This window comes from Leucopleurus acutus, assembly GCF_964270905.1.
Source record: "Leucopleurus acutus genome assembly, chromosome: 13".
NCBI lineage: Eukaryota > Metazoa > Chordata > Mammalia > Artiodactyla > Delphinidae > Leucopleurus > Leucopleurus acutus.
In genome coordinates this window covers 36,301,569-36,321,922 of record NC_139155.1, presented here as the reverse complement: position 1 = coordinate 36,321,922, position 20,354 = coordinate 36,301,569, and positions in this window count along the sequence as shown.

Sequence of the window (20,354 nt, the reverse complement as noted above, 5' to 3'; positions counted from 1 at the left end):
TGTGTGACAGTTTTAAGGAAATTATGAATAGATAAGTAGAAAATTATAAAATGGAAAAACTCAGTTAATATCATAACTCCAGGGACTTATCTGGCGGTCCAGCGCTTAAGACTCCAAGCTTCCACTGCAGAGAGCATGGGCTCGATCCTTGGTCAGGGAACTAAGATCCCCACATGTTGCTCCATGCAGCCAAAAAACAAAAAAAAACAAAGTCATAACTCCAATAACAACAAAAATTGTTGTAAAAAAAATCATCATAATAAAATATTTGGCTGGTCAACAAACAACTTTTGTACAATTATAATAATTAAACCCTCTCTATTGTTGTAACTATTTTTTTAAATTTAGCTTACTTTTAAAAAATGTATTTAGGGTAGGAACAAAATAAATATCTCTATTGGGGCTGGACATTGAGAAACAGAAGTATGGTGGTGGGAACAGAAGACTGGCACAATTAAAGGAAGGCACCCACTGATAATAGAATCATCTTATAATAAGGTCTACGTGTTCACTCAATATCTCTGATTCTGTGAATCTCTGGGTCTCATGTGTAAAAATCGTTTACCTAGCTCTTTTGACAACCAAGTGAGGATCATATGAAAAAATTCCTTGGATTCTGTAAAATTAAATGCATTAAAGACATTGTTACTTTTGCTATCTTGAATTTTTCATGCTATGCAAAATTATTTGCTCTTAATGTTATTTCCTCTCTATGAACTTCTTTTATACTGTATTATGAAAATGTCTCTAACCTATCTATTTATCCTCCATTTATATTTATATCAAGTTCTGTAAATAATGCTCATTTATTTTTACTTTGTTCCATTTTATATTACACAATTATACTTTTGTAGATATTATTGTACAACATCAATGTGGACAGAAAAGTATGTTAAATATCTATATGTAAGTTTAACTAATTACAGAAACAGTACCTAGGAACTGAAACACAAATGAAGAAATGGAACATTTGCTGACACACCAGAAATTCCCCACTCTGTTTGTATCTTTTAAATAAAAATCTTCTCCCTCCTTCCTGGAGAAAAGCACTATGCTGGCTTTTGCGGTAATTATCTCTTTGATTCTCTTTGTGGTTTTGCCAACTCTACGTGCATCCTTACACAATAGAGTTAAGTTTTATTTGCTTCTAAAATTTATAAAAATAGAAACATACTGTATGTATTCCTCTTTTTTCTTTCACTTAAGAATATATCTGGTTTCAGCAACTATGAAGCTGGGGAGATCCCCACCAGACTAATGATGTCAGGTCTCATTGTCCTCGTAGTCCTTTGATCTTCTCAGTGAAATGGTTTGATACCAAGAAAAAGAAGAACATATCTCTATGTATTTGTTAACTGAAATGCTATAGAGCAAGGAAAATTAATAAACTATAGGTATGCATAATTTTAAGTGACTGAAAAAAATAGGGAGGTATATAGATTAAAATGCAAAATATTCCTTTTACTGTACCCTGTACACCTGTGCTCTTCTTGTTTGTGATAGAATTTGGTGTGTCTCCTGATAGTCTTTTGTCTATTCATTTGCATATATGCACAAATATGCACATATATTTCTTTTTAAAATAAGAGGGCTCTTACTCCATATATTATTCTGTGACTTCTTTTTTTGCTTAAAAAAGTATCTTAAAGATCTTTCCCATTGAGGATGAATAAGTCTTTCTTACACTTCTCAATAGTTGCTCTATGGTGACTCAGAGTAGAACTGTACTATAATTATTGATTCTTTATTGATAAACATGTACATTGTTCCCATTTCATATCTGTGACAAATATACTACAATGAGCATGCTTGCAGAAATATATTTGGGCAAGTGTATAAGTATTTTTGTAGACCAAATTATTAGAAATAGAATTAGTAGACCAAAAACTTACAAATATTTAAGATTTGTTATTTAATCCCAAAAGCTAATAGCCAAAATACCAAATAGCCATTAAAAATCTTTATCAATGTTCTTTCCCGAAATAGTGAGTCTAATCACTCAATTTTTTGATATTGTGAAGCATCATATACTTCTTTTCAATGCAAATGTTTGCACCAGACCAAGCAGAAGGATCAGAAATATGTGACTTGCTATATCATTGCTCTGCTTCCATCAGACACCAACAAAAGTCATTCATGCTGCTTTATAGTCACTAGTCATATGTGTTATATTTATAAACAAATCATGTTTCAAGGCTAGTTAGAAATAAGAATTCCATTTAAGAATTAGTTTGTGGGGCTCCCCTGGTGGCACAGTGGTTGAGAGTCTGCCTGCCAATGCAGGGGACACGGGTTCTTGCCCCGGTTCCGGGAAGATCCCACGTGCCACGGAGCGGCTGGGCCCGTAAGCCATGGCCACTGACCCTGAGTGTCTGGAGCCTGTGCTCCGCAACGGGAGAGGCCATGACAGTGAGAGGCCCGCGTACCACAAAAAAAAAAAAAAAAAAAAAAAAAAAGAATTAGCTTGTGATACATATTTGCTGAAAAATACAAAAACAAAAACAAAACAAAAAGCTCCAAACTCTACCAGGTATGTGGAATTACAAAGAGCTAGTTCTCTGTGTTATCATGTATAAAATGAAGAGTTCTGACAAGAATTGGTATCAAAAGTCTTTTCCAACTGATGGATTCTTTGCTAAGGAGTTAAGACGTGTAATGACTAATTTTATGTGTCAACTAGGCTAGGCCAAGGTACCCAAATATTTGGTCAAACATTAATTTTTTTTTTCATGAGGGTATTTTTTTTTCTTTTTTTTTTTTTTTTTTTTTTTTTTTTGCGGTACGCGGGCCTCTCACTGCTGTGGCCTCTCCCGTTGCGGAGCACAGGCTCCGGACGCGCAGGCTCAGCGGCCATGGCTCACGGACCCAGCCGCTCCGCGGCATGTGGGATCTTCCCAGACCGGGGCACGAACCCGTGTCCCCTGCATCAGCAGGCGGATTCTCAACCACTGCGCCACCAGGGAAGCCCATGAGGGTATTTTTTATATCAACTCTTTTCTGAGTCTACAGCCTACCTGCCTACCCTGTAGATTTTGGACTCCCTGGCCTCTACAGTCATATGAGCTAACTTCTTAAAAGAAATATCTCTCTCTCTCTGCCTCTCTCTCTAGCTGTCTTTCCCTGTACACTCTCTCTCACACACACAAGCACACACATTCTATTTGTTCTATTTCTCCAGAGATCTCTAATACAGTATGTAAAGTAAAAAGAACAAAATACTAGGCCAGTATGTGAGCAGGTCAGGAATGAGCTATCAGGTTTGGGCTGAGTGGCCAGAGAAACAAGCCCTAGAAATATGGAGTATATATTTGAATTGTTATGGCTGTAGGTCTCATATTCATTTTGATTTTGACATTAGCCTGGGATATACCAATCAGATTTTTCTGTATCACGTGGTCATGTATGAGCGTTTTCATCAGGCAAGCTAATTAATATTATTTTCATAAAAGTCAAGATTACATTACAGTCTTTGTGACACAAAATTTTTTATTTTGTGACATAAAAAATAATTTTCCTAGAATTTTTTCCAAAATGCTTATGACCCCAATTACATAAAGTGCCTGAAGTTTGTTTCTTCTCATTTTTCTCATGTTTTCCAGCACAGGGCTGGCTGCACACATAGTAGGAGCTTAACAAATACACATATTAACTATTCCTTGAGGAATTATGGGGAGAATGCACAGGGTTATGGGACTAACCTCCAAGTCTTCTTATGCCAAAGGGGCTGTGTTTCACTCAGAGTAGTGTCTCTGGTCCCAGCATGCTGGTAGGACCAGAATTAAATAATCATGACCCCTCAGCAACCCACATGGTTATGGACAGTTCAAAAGTAATGCAATCAAAGATGAAAACACACTCCATCTTCACAAAAAAGGAACTTGGTGCCTTTCTCCCAGTAGAAGCACACTCCTTTACATGGCAAATTGAAATATAAGGCTAATGAAATTTTCTCTATGGGTTGGGCTTCATTTATAAGACATGAGAAATAGCAATTAGATAAATTCCTGAAGCAGATTAATGTGGGTACCTATACATACCTTCATTGAGGTAAAAATCACAACCTGATGCAACACAAATCAAAGGAAGCAGTAAGTAGAGGTACCATACATAGTCGTGTTGAAGACAAGTATTTTAATCTAACAATTAGTTTCACAATGAATCAAATACTTTTTAGTAGCTTGAAATAAAATAGTATTTAGTTTAATTCTGATAAGGGTGAAGCTTTGCTTCATTTGACCAAGGGTGTTTAAGATCTGAACAATAATGTGTAATATGGAAAGTCTTTAACGGCAACCTTTTCCTTTCTAACTAGTGCATAGTATTGGTTTTGCAATCACTTAGTAATTATATGAAGAGGACATATTTATTACGAATTATTGATTTTATAATTACTGCTGCTGGCATTCACGTTATTACACAATGAAAATCTTTTAATATACAATGCTCTTCACCCTCAGCTGGCGAACAGATAGTGCAATGCAATTTAGAGAGTAGCCAAGAGTAGATTTTTATCGTTTTTTTTTTTTTGGCCAACCAGCTAAATGGTTTGCTTTCTGAAAAATATTGCTAATGGTGCTTAAGCAGAGAGGAATGTCCAATTTCAAGGTCATTCCTGGCAGTTGATTACAGTCATCCAATGAGCACAACGTTCTTATTTAACTGTTAAGTTATTTTTGCTGCACTCATTGCTGTGAATTAAAAGTTATGACTGTAAATTTGCTGCCAGCTAAACAGACATCAAAGGCCACAATCATACACTGGATCATGACACATGAAGATATATCTCTTATGAAATTGATTTTTCTCCATGTGCAAGGCAGCTTTGCATTACTCTCTTCATGGAGTTTAGCACAGGAAATGTCTAGGCAGGCCAAGTGTAATTGTCAGAGTAGTTTATATTCTGGGCCAAGAACTCCTTTTATTATTTTTTTCCCCTTCATGAAGATGTGCAAAAAAGGTTGTCTAAGCATATATTTTGATTTTACTTGCCAACAGATTGTGAACAGCTGATTTAAAGTCACTGTCACCCCCAAACGGGAAAAGATTAGGTTTCTGAAGACCAGAAATATTAAAAAGTCTGCCCAAACAATATTTGCTGCTCACCAGAATTCAAAATTGCTGATTTTCACCCTAGAAACAGCCTATAGAGTTTTGTAAAGGCTGTAAATCTATTATGCCATTTTAATCCATCAGATTTTCACTATCCTGTGGATAAGAGCATCAAATAGAATTACATGGGCTTGATTAGTGATTTTCTCTTCTGAATATTGTGTTGCTATTACAGAGGGACCTATATATATATATATATATATATATATATATATATATTTTACAAAGAATGTAAGCTGTGTCTAAATAAAATACCTGAAAAGTTAAATCATATTTTAAATGTATGCAGGTGGAATGCTATTTCTGGGCTCCTATGTGGGATTGCTTTATAGTCCTGGGCACTGTGCATTTCACTGGTGTGATTGGAAACTCATCATTAGAACAAACCATTGGAGACTTGCTGACCCCAAACCCCTTTCTTTCATCTGCAAAGGAAGCTAGTTATTATATTTCATGTGGAAGTTAAATTCCAAACTCACCAGCCTGACTTTTAAAGCCTTTTAAAAATCTCACCCTAACTTTACTTTTCCAATTTCTCTCTCACTATACTCCTCCTCTTCACACTATAGTCGACTTAGCTGTTCACTTCCCATGATTAGGATATGCTCATTTCCATCCCCTTGCAACATTGCCATCACCTTAAATGTTCTCTCCCTCTCTCTTGCATATTCATTTGCTGTCGATCCTTCACATACCAGTTTGAGACCTAAGTTCCTCATGAATTTCTCTTCCTCTCCTTTTAGTCTATAGCACTCACTTAAAGACTTAGTTATATTCTAATTTTCTCAATGCCTGCTTCCTGTGTTAATTTGCAGTGGTTTACTCCAATAGAGGAGATTTTTCTTGAGGATGAGGAAGCTACTGCTTCTCTGTGAACACACAACTTGGACCACAGCAGTGTTCACTAAACCTTTTGTAAATTAAATGTAATGGGATTGAATTCTGAGAAATGGGATTCTAGCAGTGACTAACAGGGACAAGGAACAATCGGTGAGGGATCCTACCACACCATCACTGTTCCTTAACTTGACAAAGTGATGACATCTGTATTAGGTCTCAGTTGGAAAGCATCCTTACTTCCCTACATCTTATGATTTTCTTCCTTGTGGAGAAAGGAAGTTCACCTCTCACCACCTCTCTCCAACTAGAGAGAGAGAAGCCCAGTTTAACTGTGATGTTATAGGATACTCTAGAGTGTAGATATTTTCTCTCTCTCCTTTCCTTAGTCCCCTATTTCAAGGAATTAATTTGTCCCATATTTATCTGGTACCTACTCTAAGTCAGGTGCCCTTCCAAGTACTAGGGATATGGAGGTGAGTAGGGCAAATAATAGCCCTAATTTCAGGAAGTTTAGATTCTACTGGGGAATATATACACAAAAGTATATAGTGTATGTATATATATATATATATATATATATATATATATATAGAGAGAGAGAGAGAGAGAGAGAGAGAGAGAGAGAGAGAGAGAAATTTTAAAATTATTAAAGAAAAGAAAAGATAAACCTCATGATGATAAGAACTAGGGGTGATTAGAGGGCAGACACTGACTGGAATGAATGAAGCTCTTTTAGATTAGGTGGTCAGAAAGGGCCCTTTTGAGGAAGTTACAGGAAAGAGGCAGGCATAAAATTCCTGGGACTCCAGGGTTCCAGACAGAGAGTAGCAGGTATGAAAGTCCTAAGGTGGGGACAAGTCTTTGTGGTGCTCAATAAAAAAATTAAAGTCTAATGGGCTGCAGGAGGGGGAAAAGGAGTTAATGGTTTGAAATAACGTAGGCAGGGCTGGATGAAAAAAGGTCTTGTGATGACCATAAGGAGTATGGATTTTGTTTGAAGTGTAATCGGAAGCCAGTCGAGGGTTTTAAAGAAAGAAATGATGTGGTCGCATCTACCAATTGAACGTGTATAAGGATATATAATCTGGTTGGTATTTTGGAGAGTGCAGTGATAGAGCAGCCAGTGGATTTTACCATCCCCTTCTGCTTTAGGATTCATACACAAAATCAGAGTAGGGAAGGAATTTCACTAACATATATTCACCTCATGGAAACATTTCAAGGAATAGGGTTGTGTGTATTTACATATATATGTATATGTATTGATATATACATGATATATAATTATATATTTCAGGAAGATATTCACACACTTACAGAAATTGCCAAGGTAAAACACATCACTAGTTGGAATCTTGTAAGTATTTCTAATGAAGTTGTTTTTCCTGGATTTATGACAATGTGAAACATGGATTGCTTCCTTTCATTTACACAGTTTCTAGAGCAGCTATTACCATTGTATTTTCCAAAATTGATTTTTCTTTTCCCATCTTGTAAAAATGTGATTTTTATTTATGTACCTTTCATTTGTCTCAAAATGTTCAGCTTAGTGACAGTCAATCAAACTAATGAATTATGAAATGAAACTAATAGTAACTCAACTTTCCCAAACTGCTGGGACAGAAGGTAACATATAATTGATTCCTGACATTCCATGATAGTGGAGTTTTCCACACATAATTTGCCACAGCATCAACAGCCTCAGGTTTGAGAGCCAGGTCATCCTCTAAGACTTCACATCAATTGGTCACAAAATTGGGTTGTTCAGCAAGTTGGGGTGCTGAACATTTAACACTCTGGTCCAACATCTCTTCTTGGAAAGCAGGGGTCTTGATAAGCATTACTCTAGAAACACAGAATTACTGTTTACCTCAAATTGGCACCTATGATCATTTTTGAAATCTGATGACATTTTGATCAATCCACTTCCAAAATAGATATCACTGAAACTCCTTTCTGTGCACAGAGATATGTGAGACATCATCTAATCAATTTATCTTCCCCAGATAATCCTGCAATTGAACCAGCCCATTCAGTAGGTGTCTATGCTTTTTTAAAAGCTTTTTCTCAAAAAACACATCTACACCTCTCTTTGAAAATACATCCCACAATCTTAACTACTTCTATCAGAGTGCCATGATGATGTAGTGAAAAAAAGAATAGTAAGATGGGAATCAGTCGTTTTCCATTTTTACCATGTTTTGCCAAGTTGACTAGACTGTGTTACCTTGGATAAGTTACTTCACCTCCCTAGGGCACAGTTTATTCATCAGCAGGATAAGGAGATTGGATTAATTGATTTTCAAGGTATGCAGTCTACCTCCAAATATTGTTCTTTTTGCCTTGATTGTTTGTTTGCTCTTACTTGTTTGTTTGCTTCCATCTATCACATATTAAAAGGCTGAGAAAAGAGTCTTCCTAGTCCTATATATTATAATTCACATATATGAAGAGTACAATAGATGTGCCACTCTATATTTTATTTTCCTTTAAGGCAAAATGCTGTGTTTACTTTCATTAGGCTTCACAATTTCAGCAAATATTTTATCATGAAAGTAGGAATGCCAGGCCAGGCAGGCAATTATGCAGAATAGTCCTTCCTTCCTGCTATTACAATGAATACTTCCACCTCTTGTCAATCTAGAGAGCTTCCAAAGGCATCATGAGAACAGGTGATTCTAGTCAGTGCTTCACTTTTTATTGCTTTTCACTTTTTATTTCTGTTTATGTGTTTTTAAAGTATCCCCATGCTCTTTAGCTTTCAGACTAAGTCCTAGTTTGCCAATCCAAAGAGACCACTTGCAATGTTAAAGGAGATCAATACTATTTTGGATAAATTCTCACTATCCTTCTCAAAATGCAGGGGTTAATGCAAGATTAAATGTGGTAGCATAACTTTTGATTCTCTGTGTGACATGATTTAGTAAAATAGCAGATCATTCAGAAATCATTAATATTTGGCCTTGAGGTATATTAGAGGATGCATCTTTGATCTCTCTTTCTAATTATGTTTTGCTTTGGTTTAATCTTAAAGAAATAATTTGCATTCCCAAAGCACATACCAAGTAACAACAGAGAAAGGGACTTAGAAAAAAAACAAGGGAGAGAGAACTAGGATAAGCTTCTCAAATGCCATGGAAAAGTCATAAAGTAAATGTGTAAGTAAATAATCCAAGATTTCATTAAATTTACCCTTTGTTCTGCAGGCCAGCTTCTCTATCTTAAAGTTATTTCCATTCGTCTCCTCCTCGAAACCAAAGTCATTGAAGATCAACAAATAAATATGAATTTGTGAGGACCTTCTATAAATACAGAATTGTAGAGAATGTGTGTTGAGAAACAAGTCTCTTGCCATTCAGAAGTTTCCAGTCAAAGCTGACCCATGAACCTAAAACATATGTAGTGCAGAAAATAAGAAATGGCAAAGCACAAAATATCATATAATTATTAATTGTTCAATTGTTGTGGCACAGCGCATCCTCGCCGTAAGAGATTAACAGGAGATCAATAAGAGCTGCTAAAGGAGAGACAGTGTCACACGGGTGTTTGAAATGGGGTTTTAAATCTGAGTAAGATTTGAATAAACAGAAAGAAAGACAAGAGAAGGACATTCCAGATTCCAGTGTTCAGAAAAAAAAAAAAAACAGTTTGGAAATACATTATGCAATACAAATACCCATTATACTGATGCAGGAGCTGGGCAAGCAATTTATTTTACCCATAAATTTCAAATAAAGAAACTTGAATCAGGATGTTACCTAAAAAATTTGCAATGAAAGAGGGGTAAATTCCCCTTGGCAACACTCTATGTCAGTTGTTGAAATTCACTGTCTCCTTCCAGTTAAGCACAGTCGCTGGATTAAAAAAAATTCTAACGTCTAACAATATTTGAAGCTTTGTGCTAAGATAGGGTTATCAAATCCCATGCTTCAGGGCATCAGGTTTTTGCTGAAGGGCACTAATGAGGATTTTTACCCAGTCTCATTGGCATGTAACATCAAGAAAAAGCTGTGTTCAAGATCAGGTTACTGATGTCCTGTGTGAGCATAGCCTTAGACAAAAAATAAATTTCTATGGACTTTGACATATTTCCACTTTCCCACACCTCAGCACTCAGAGAATCTCCCAACGCCTTTCCTTGCTTAAATTGTCATCATTGAGACCAACTGGAGAAGTGATGCCATTAATGAGAACCTCATTGCTTTTCAGAAAACATGAGTGTAGATTATGCTTCTCATATATTTCACCAGGTAATGATGTAGATCCTATGAGATATTTTGTTTTGTATGATGCCCAGGAATCAGGACAAAGAGTGAGGTTGGAGAAGAGATGGGAGAGGACTGGAGAATCAAAATAAAATAAACATTATTTTCCTCTATCTTTAAACAACTTACAAACTATTTGCAGAGACAAGGTAACTGCACAAGAAACACATACAAGTGAAAAGGTGCAATAAAGTTGGGACAATAAGGACAGTAAGATAAGTCTGAAGACAAAAGGGTATAAAAGAAAATATAGATCAACACCAAAATTTGCAAAAGACACAGTGTCAAGGAAGGATGAAACTACTGCTTTGAATGGCATTACTTAGTTACAGGAAGGGGTGTGGAAGAAAGAAGGCCAGTCTATGCCAGGATGGGGACCAGAGAAGCATGTTTGGGTCTCCTTATTTTAGCATTTGTGAGTCCACAATTTTTCTATGAGTAAATATTTTTATTCTTACTTTACAGGTGAGGAAGGTGAGGCTTAATGAGTTTAATCAATTTGTTCAAGACTACACAATTATGTAATTGGTAGAGCTAGATTAAAACTTGGGAAATGTAAAATAAATAGCTAATTGGAAGCAGCCGCATAGCACAGGGAGATCAGCTCGGTGCTTTGGTGCTTTGTGACCACCTAGAGGGGTGGGATAGGGAGGCTGAGAGGGAGAGGCAAGAGGGAAGAGATATGGGAATATATGTATATGTATAGCTGATACATTTTATTATAAAGTAGAAACTAACACACCATTGTAAAACAATTATACTCCAATAAAGATGTTAAAAAAAAAAGTGGCCACCACATTAACAAAACAAACAAACAAAAAAAAACAAAAAAACAAAAAAACTTGGGTGTGTCTAACCCCAAAGTCTTTGCTTTTCTCCACTCATAAGCAAGGCATAAGTTGATTCTGCAAATGAGGAAACTATATCCTGAGATGATTTTCAAAGTAATCAGAGATTCAGATGATTCCAGTTAGATGTTCATGTCATGAAAATAGAAAAGACACAGAAAGAGTGAAAGAGACAGAAAGAAGTAGAGAGACACAGAGAGAAATAAGACAGAATCAGAAGAGAATAAGACTCTAGTAAGCCAGGTAAAATGGTTTCCATTCTTTTGAATATTTTAATATATCTTAGACACTCATCATTTCACAAATCAATCAACAGATTATGTTAATCCTATTACAATTTCGTAAAAAAATCTCAACCAGAATAGGTCTTTATCATTTCTCATGTTGAGTATGGTGAGCTGTTGCATCTCTCAGATGAGTCTAATATGATTTGCTTAGATCAATGGTTCCCAATCACACAGGGAGTTTTAAAATATCCCAATGCCTATGTGACATTACTTGCCAATTAAATCAGAAAGTTTGAGTAGGAGTCAGGCATAATAGCTTTTAAAAATTCCCAGGTGATCCTAATGTGCAACAACATTAGAAAACTAGTGGCTTACTTGAAAATTCACTTAATTTTCCTTTATCCTAAATCTATCTTAAAACTTTATGTTTTCCTTATACAAGTAGATGTCAGATAACTATGTTTAGAGCTTAGGGTTTAAGCTTTGTGTAAACCTTATTTCAAAAACCAGCTCTGCCATTTCTTTGAGCATGCTACTTAAAATTTCTAAATTTTTGTTTCTCACCCATAAATAAATAACACCCATCTCCCAATGCCCTCCTGTATTAAATGAGATGATAGATGGATAGGATCTGACACAGTACTGTTCCTATGGTGCTCAGGTAATATTGTCTCCTGTTTTTCTTTACCCACTTTAATGAGGAAGTTGAGTCTGCTAACAAAAGCAACTTGCCCCAGGTTCCAGAGCTAGTTAAAAGCATAACAAACCTAGAAGCTTTCCAGCATCTCTCTTTAAAGTATTGTTTTCATTGTAAAATTTTAAAGATAGTTGGGGGAAAACAATAACAACAGCAAAAACTAATCTAGAGGAATAAATAACCCTATATATGTTTTTCCACCCTCCTGCCTGAAAGTCTCCAATGTGCCTCTGAATCAAGCTTATGATCTGCTTAATGTGTCCCTGCTTCATCATTTTATACATTCTTGTCTCTCCTTTTGCAACATCTTTTGCACCCAGCCTGACTTCTGTCTTGCAACTTCTACCCAACCTATTTCTTCCTCACTTTTTTCTTCTTACTCAGCGTATTCCTTCTGCCTTAGTTTCCTCTTATCAGAATATGACTCATCCTTTAAGAACCAAATGAAAATTTATCAGGTCGACAAAATATTTCTTTTTTTCTAAATTTAAAAATAATTAATTTCTTTATTTTTGGCTGCATTGGGTCTTCATTGCTGCACATGGGCTTTCTCTAGTTGCAGCGAGGGGGGCTACTCTTCATTGTGGTGCGTGGGCTTCTCATTGCTGTGGCTTCTCTTGTTGTGGTGCACCGGCTCTAGACACACAGGCTTCAGTATTTGTGGCACGTGGGCTCACTAGTTGTGGCACATGGGCGTAAAGTGCAGGCTCAGTAGTTGTGGCGCATGGGCTTAGTTGTTCCATGGCATATGGGACCTACATGGACCAGGGATCAAACCCGTGTCCCCTGAATTGGCAGGTGGATTCTTAACCACTGCACCACCAGGGATGTCCTGACAAAATATTTCTTATTCCTTCTATTAACCTTGGCTGAATAATAATATCCTAAAGTTAAAAATTCTCTGTTTTAATCCAGATGTTCACTAGTTTCCTTCCCTGGGATGGGGTTGAGGGCAGGGAGAAAGATTAGAATGCAATGCATCCTGGGGCTATTTGGGGATTTCTCAAAGGAAAGAGAACACGTTTTACAGAGCACCAGTAAGTCAATAAGATTGGGGCAGACTGTTACGATTAAGGAAAACAAAACATCACGTAAGATTTCACTTACAAGTATATCTATAGTTTATTTCTATATGTGAAATAACAACCATTTAAATAATTCAAGCCTGGTAAGTGCCCAGCGCTGTATCAATTTTGTAGCTATTTTGGAGAAAATGGTTATTCCTTCTTTAATTATTCAGTTGATTATGTCAATTCTACAATTCACTTAGCCAGTGTAGACTCAGTCTCAAAGTTTTAATCCAGAGCCTGTCACTCACTTCCTCAATGACCTTGGGCAAGTCACTTAATTTCTCCATATCTCAATTTCTTTGTCTGTAAAATTGGGATAATAATCTTGACCTCACGAGAGGTTGCATGAATTAACTGATTAATGATTATAAAGCAATTTGAAAATACAGAACACTATATAAATGCTAAGTATTGTTATTAAGCAAATCAATTCAGAAAATCAAGATAATGACATTTCTTTTCAATCTATTTCTTAAAGTGTCTAATGTCTTTGCATCTAAGCTCTGTGTTGTAAAAAAGCAGTTTAAATATTTATAACTTAAAATTTTCTAGTTTAACCAGTTCCTACTGCATACCACAGAGTAGAAGAGGAGAAAAAAAAATTATTGAGCTGGAAACTTGAACTTCTCACTCGCTTTGACTTTTTGCTTGTATCTAGTTTAATTTAGGTGGACAAAAAAAGGTCTATCAATCAAGTATATCTATCTATCTAATCTATCAATTTACTGGAATCCTGGAATTTCAGAGTTAACGTGGACATTAAAGACTTTATATTCCAATACCCTTGTTTAATTGATATGAAGAAAATATTGAAGGAGAAATGATTTGTTCATGTTTGTATGGACAGTTTGTGCCAGAGATGATTTCTATTTTCAATCCTTTGCTGCCTAGTCTTCAGATGCAGAGCAGATAACAGAACATAGGAGAAATATGAGGATCTTACTTGGAGAGACTGATGAGATTGAAAGCCTTGCAAATTATGATTAATTAATGTGAACTTTAAAAAATAACATGAAATAATTTGGCCAATTCCTAGTTCATCAATTGTGGAGTTTGTTCACACAGCTTTGGAGATAAAAATTATTAGGATTGACCGTTGTGCAATTTCCAACTTTGATCATGTTGCATTCACTTAATTTTGTCACTTTTCTTTAAAATCAGGTGACCTCAGGAATTAGGTTTCAGGTTATATATAGAAATACAGATTTTAAATAAAGATACAAAATGTAATATAGAGTACTGATTTTCAATTCAAATATTACAGTTCTATGTCCAGCTCACCTGAGTAGCCTTAGCCAGGTATCCTCTCACTGGGGCATGGTTCCCTAATCCATTAAATAAAATGTCAGGGTAGAAACCTGCTAGAGTCTCTCAGTGCCAAAGTTCTGAATACAGTGATGTCTGAAACCAAAGTTTAGAATTCCTCAGGTAGACAGTGGATTCTGAATAGGTCATAGACAATAAATCTGATTGTAAAACCAGTCACACTTAAACCAAATGCTCATTTGAGGTTTCCTATCTTCAATGAATACATCTGCAAGATGTTAATGCTGAAAGGAATATTAGAGATCATTTAATCTGATTCCCTCATTTTATGTTGAGAAAACTGAAGTCTTGAAATATTAAATAAATAGTCCAAGGTCACAAAGTCAATCAGTGAGGAAGCCAAGCATAAAACTCAAAGTTTTTGGTAGATCCAAGTTGACTGTAGTTCTTCTAAATCATTAATTAAGATGACATTGGGGTAAATGACAATTATGCACTGAGGTTAGAAATTTCATAAGCCAAAAGAATAGTTAAATCTTTAAATATTTCTTCTCCTGATTTTCTTCTTTTTACTCTTCACATGGGCTTGTTCTGAAGACATAGCTTTTAAAAGAAGGTAATTCTTTTCAAAATAACAACTCAAATGTCATAGTGTCTAAAATACTATCATCAATATGCACCTTTCTCTTTGATGACCTGTCAATAATATGTTTCATGAATTTTCTTGCTGGATGAGTTGCGGGAAATCTGTTTTCTGCTTCTTATGAATGTTTGGATTGAGCAATGGAGACCTCACAGCTTTCTCTTGCTCAGCCTTGGCTTTTCATAACAATCCTACAGGTTAGGAAGGGGTCCAGTGCCCTTTCCAGAGTAACACTGGTCAGCTGAAATAAATGTTGCTGATTTGACATCCTCTATTAAGCAGTTTAAAGTACATTTTACCATCAAATGGAATCCTTGCATTGACACTTGGGCATTCCTGAACCAGTTCTCATCACAACCCAGTAGTTTTATGAATATCTGAGGACCTGCAGAATTCAACATGTAAAGCCTCACCACACCCATTGTCCTGAAGTATGGAGGGGGCACCTCAATAAGAACTCCCCTCTTCACAAAAGCTGGTGAACAGGAATGTGGAAATACCATGTAGATCTCGATTTGTGGATCTTCTTTGGCACCAGGTGATATTTATAGGCTTTGCTGGTTATAATGCTTGGTATTCAAGTGTGAAGCTGTCAGCATGGTTGAGAACACAATTTTACCACAAGATGATACAGAATAACAAGCTACCACAAATGGCTGAATCTTCAGAATCTTGCATTTATTTTCCCAAAATTGGATTAAGTAGAACAAGTATCTCACCATCATTTCTGAATTCAGAAGCCCATTGCTAGGAATGCTATTTTCATCACCACTGAGGTCTCTCTTAAGATATATCAGCCCATTCACAATCCCTATTTTAGCCTCCCATGGGAACCTCAAACTTGAAATACCTCACACTTAACACACCATCTTTTCTCTTAAGTTGTTGTAGTCAATTAATTAATTTATTAAATGACTCATAACCATAGGTCTCTCTATATAAGTCACCATACAGAGGGATATGGGGTTCTAGGAAATACCTGGATAAACTCCCTGTTTTTGGATGTCTGAAATTTCATGTGAACATCATTTCTGTTAAAAATTAAACATCTCTGGAAAGGTAGCAAATCAAGTGATCTACCATTTACAACTTAGAATAAATGAGTTTATTTGAAAATATCTTAGCACAGTTTTTAATGATAGAGCCCAGGGAGACATAGTAGACAGAAGATATCCTAGAGGATATAAATGTGTGTGTGTGTATGTGTGTGTACTTATGTTTCGGGACATAGTGAGAAATCAAGAGAAATTCCAACAGTGAAAATTTTCTATAATCCTTTCTCCCCTCAAAACCCTGTTCCTCCTGTCTCAGAAGAGCAATCCACCAGATCAGTGGTCCTCAATTCTCTCTACATAAAAATACAGTTACCCAAGCACAACCCCAGAAATTCTGATTCTGTTGGATTAGAATGGTGCCCTGTCATTGATAATTTTTATCTGACTCTCCAGATAATTCTACTGTACATGAAGGGTTGAGAACCACCCCAGACCCTATACATTCCTGCTTCCACCATCAGCTTTAGGCTTCCTCAGACCTTTGTGTCTAATCAACTTTTCACGCACTGACGTGAAAAGCATTCCTCTTGAGTTAGTTGCCCTCTCAACACAGTGAAATAAGGCATTGATCTCCACAGTGTACATCTTCTCTAAGTTTCACAGTTCACAGCATGTAATTAAACATGAATGCTTTCCACAAGTTTCCCAGCACCTCCATTTGAAAAGATGCACTTGAGCATCAAGCACCCAGGGTGCAGTGTTTCTTTGCACATTAACACCTGAGAGCAGGAAAACTAATTTAGTGGTTCACAGCCATTTTGTGGTTAGGTCCTCTTGAGAATATACTAAGTGCCATCCCATACTCAAACATTCACAACCACTTTACCTTTCAGTGAAGTTACAGCCCCATAAAATTCATCTATGGACCGTTCTGGTTCCAAGAACCTTGTGTTCAGAATGTATAAAAGGATTTTTTAAGGATTAATGTTTCTAATCAGATGAAACCCTATAGAATAGTATTTTAAAATAAGGGCTTTGAATTTGAACATGGGCTTTAAAATCTAGTTTCTGTTAATCATCACTAGTATGGCATTGGGCAAATTATGTAATTTTTGTGAGTCTCAGTTTTCTCATCTTTTAATTAAGGATAGTAACAATCATCTCTAAAGGTTTTAATGCTGTTTATAAAAAAATAATATATCTAAGTCATTGAGCACAGCATCTGGCCATAGCAAATACTCAGCAAATAGAAATCACCGTGATGGTAATAGATAGTAAAAATAATCTTTAAGAAAAACTAACAAGTTCCAGGTAGATATAGCTTTGAGAGAGTGCGGGGTTGCTGGTGATGTATTAGGGCAACCAAGATAATTTTCCCTTCATATAATCTTATATTTGTCTGTTTGCATCTACACAAATGATGCATGAATATTAGGAAGCTGATCTGAAGAAAAAATACATAAAAACTAACTATAGTAAGTTAAGCAGAGAAATGGGGTAGTTAACTGAACAGTAAGAGCATGAAAAAGATTATTGAGGACTAAGAACAAAGTCCTCAGATACAGAAACAGAAACCACAGATACAGAAACCACATCTTTTGCCCTCTGCTGCTCCTGTCTGGCTGATCATGGCTTAGGACTATGTAGTCTTGTGTGAGCCCATTTAGTAGCGCTCTCTGGAGATGACTGTCTACAGCTGGCTGCTGGGCAGTGTTATGCAGAGTGAGGAAAGACCCCTCCTCTCCTGCTTGGCATCAGTGGAAGAAGACCAGAAGAACTGATTTTGGGGATTTAGAAATTTTATTACCAACTAAGATTGTCTTCTGACCCCTGACTGATCTTTGGACATGAGAGTAGAAAGTAACCACCCCTGGTCACCATGCCCTTCTGATGGAGGAGGGCTGCTTCCTGCAGCTTAAGCACCAGAATAGGAAAACAGAATCCTGGGGGCTCACGAGATCCACAGTGGGAAGCACACAACAGCTTGCGTTTGTCACCTATACCTTGTTTTTCATAGACAAGTCATAACATTGGCTCCAACATGGAACACACACAACTCTAAGCTTGGTTTTGGCAGGCAAATGAGAATGAAAAAAAGGCATCCATCCTTTCCTTATGGAATGTAAACATCTCACTGTTGGGCAGAAATTTACATCAGATTTTCATATTTGCAAGGAAATGTATATAAGTTACTCCCCAGAAGTTTATCCATATGTATACTCAATATTTGGCAATTTTGAACCAGCTTATAAAATGGCCTTTGATTTTTTGATATACACTTTTTTCTCAGTCTTATATAATAGAAACTTATAATATAGTAATTTTTTCTTAAATTCCTGGATTATTAATTTGTGTTATTCTGAGCTGACTGCAGACTGTCACAATTAAGTCTGAGAGCAAGGCTGAGCAGTTGCATTGCACAAGGGTCTAATGCAACAAAAGGCACTGAGGAAGAATGTGGTGGAGCAGGGTCTGGATTTTAATGGAGCCACTTGTCCAGTCTATACTACTTGACCTACTTTCTGCTTCATACAGTCTAGCTCATGCAGATAGGTAAAAAGCAGGCTGTAGGTAAAAAACAGATACCACTTCCCAGCTGAGATTTCCATGGCAAATAATGAAATTAAAAGAGATAAACCCGCACACATGGATTGTGCAACTCATTTATAAGGAACCTGATTCAAAGACTGTTAGATATTTATGCACCACTATTTACATTCAATTATTCAGTCAATCTCATAGAGACAGGGTTACAAGATGGAAGGATGACAATTTCATGTCACCTTTCTGAACATTTTTTAACATAACAAGAAACAGCTACCCAGATATTGAGATGCAATCACTTTGCAGCTAATACAAAAGATACATATGCACACATGCGTATATATATATATATATATATTCATTATATTCATCATAGCTATCCAAGTAGAATATCAGTAACTGTCTGAACAAGTGGCAAGCCCAAATTAAATTAAAACGCAATCACAGGAGAGTGTGAAAGCCATAGTTCATTGCACAGGGAGGTCAGTGAGCTCTCAAAGCCTGATGAGATGACAAGCCTGAATCACTAGTGGCCCAGATGAAAACCACTTGTGACTTCAAGTGACCAAGGTGGCCATGTATCTCCAAGTATCTTTCCACAGCCAGTGGCTTAAGCTGGAAAATCCAAGGTTAGACCTTGAACCCTGTTAGAAAGGCAAAACCCCTTCATAAACCATTATCCCCTCAGTAGAAACCTTGTGTGTGCCAAAGATGACTGTAGGTGAGGGAAACAGAGGAAGTTTCCACCTTTGCCTACCCATTGTCCTGTATGTCTAGTTGAATACATTAATGACCAAACACAGACATGGTTACACAAATAGAAGCCCTAAAATGTGCCCCAAGGTTTACTAATACTGAAGGGTATGAGGAATCAATTTAAATTCCTCCCATTGTTATGCCTTTTTTTCTTTAGGAGTTCCAAGGTCTAAATAACTACATAGAACAAATCAAGGGAAAATAGGGCCCAGCTGCCTATGGCCTTTTTTGATGAATAGGACTCTAAGTCAGTCACTCAGCTGTTTTATTACTTGTCTTTAAGGCTGATGAGTCCCAAGCAGACCTGCATCACTGAATTCTCAATAAAGGGTTAGTGCTTGTCCTGCAGAATAATAAGAACTGCTAATGACACCAATTAAGAGCTGTAAATGTCATTTATACTTGTTTGTTATTTTTCAAATCAGTAAGGCTGGAAAGACACAGCAGCCTGAGATAATTTAGATTGGAACGGTTTGTGGAGACATCTTAATGGATATATTACAATCAGTATTCTAGTTCTCCTTTTGAAGAAATTGTGTTCCTCATTGGGTCAATTCTGATATTTATTTAAAGCAGAACATATGCCCCGAATAATTAAACATAGGGGAAAATATTTAGGGCAATAAAAAGGGAGACAAGTATATATCTTTCTTAATTCCATTCATTAAATCCCCTGTTTGAAAATGTCCCCGTTTTATCTGAGAAGATATCTTTAAATGGAATAATGAATAATTTAATAAAAAGTGAAAAATAAATTCAGGAAGAGAAAAGATTAGTAATGCAGACTACAGCACTAGGAATTGCAGGAACACATATTTTTATAAGGTTCTTACTCTTTTGCCAAATGCCAATAGTATACTTGTATTTTGTGCATTCAAAAGATTGTGCAAACGGTGCATAATGTGTTAGAGAGTTTTGCCAGAGTATGAGGCAGTTGTTAAGAACTCTAGAGATACGTGTTTCTTTAATTCCAAAAGTAGCACAGGAGTCTTATTTCTCACTGGGGCCCTGTTCTAGCAAGAGAAAACTATTAAACATTTCACTGATGAGGCAGCAACCAGGGACAGACAACCCATTCCCCATAAAATGACTGA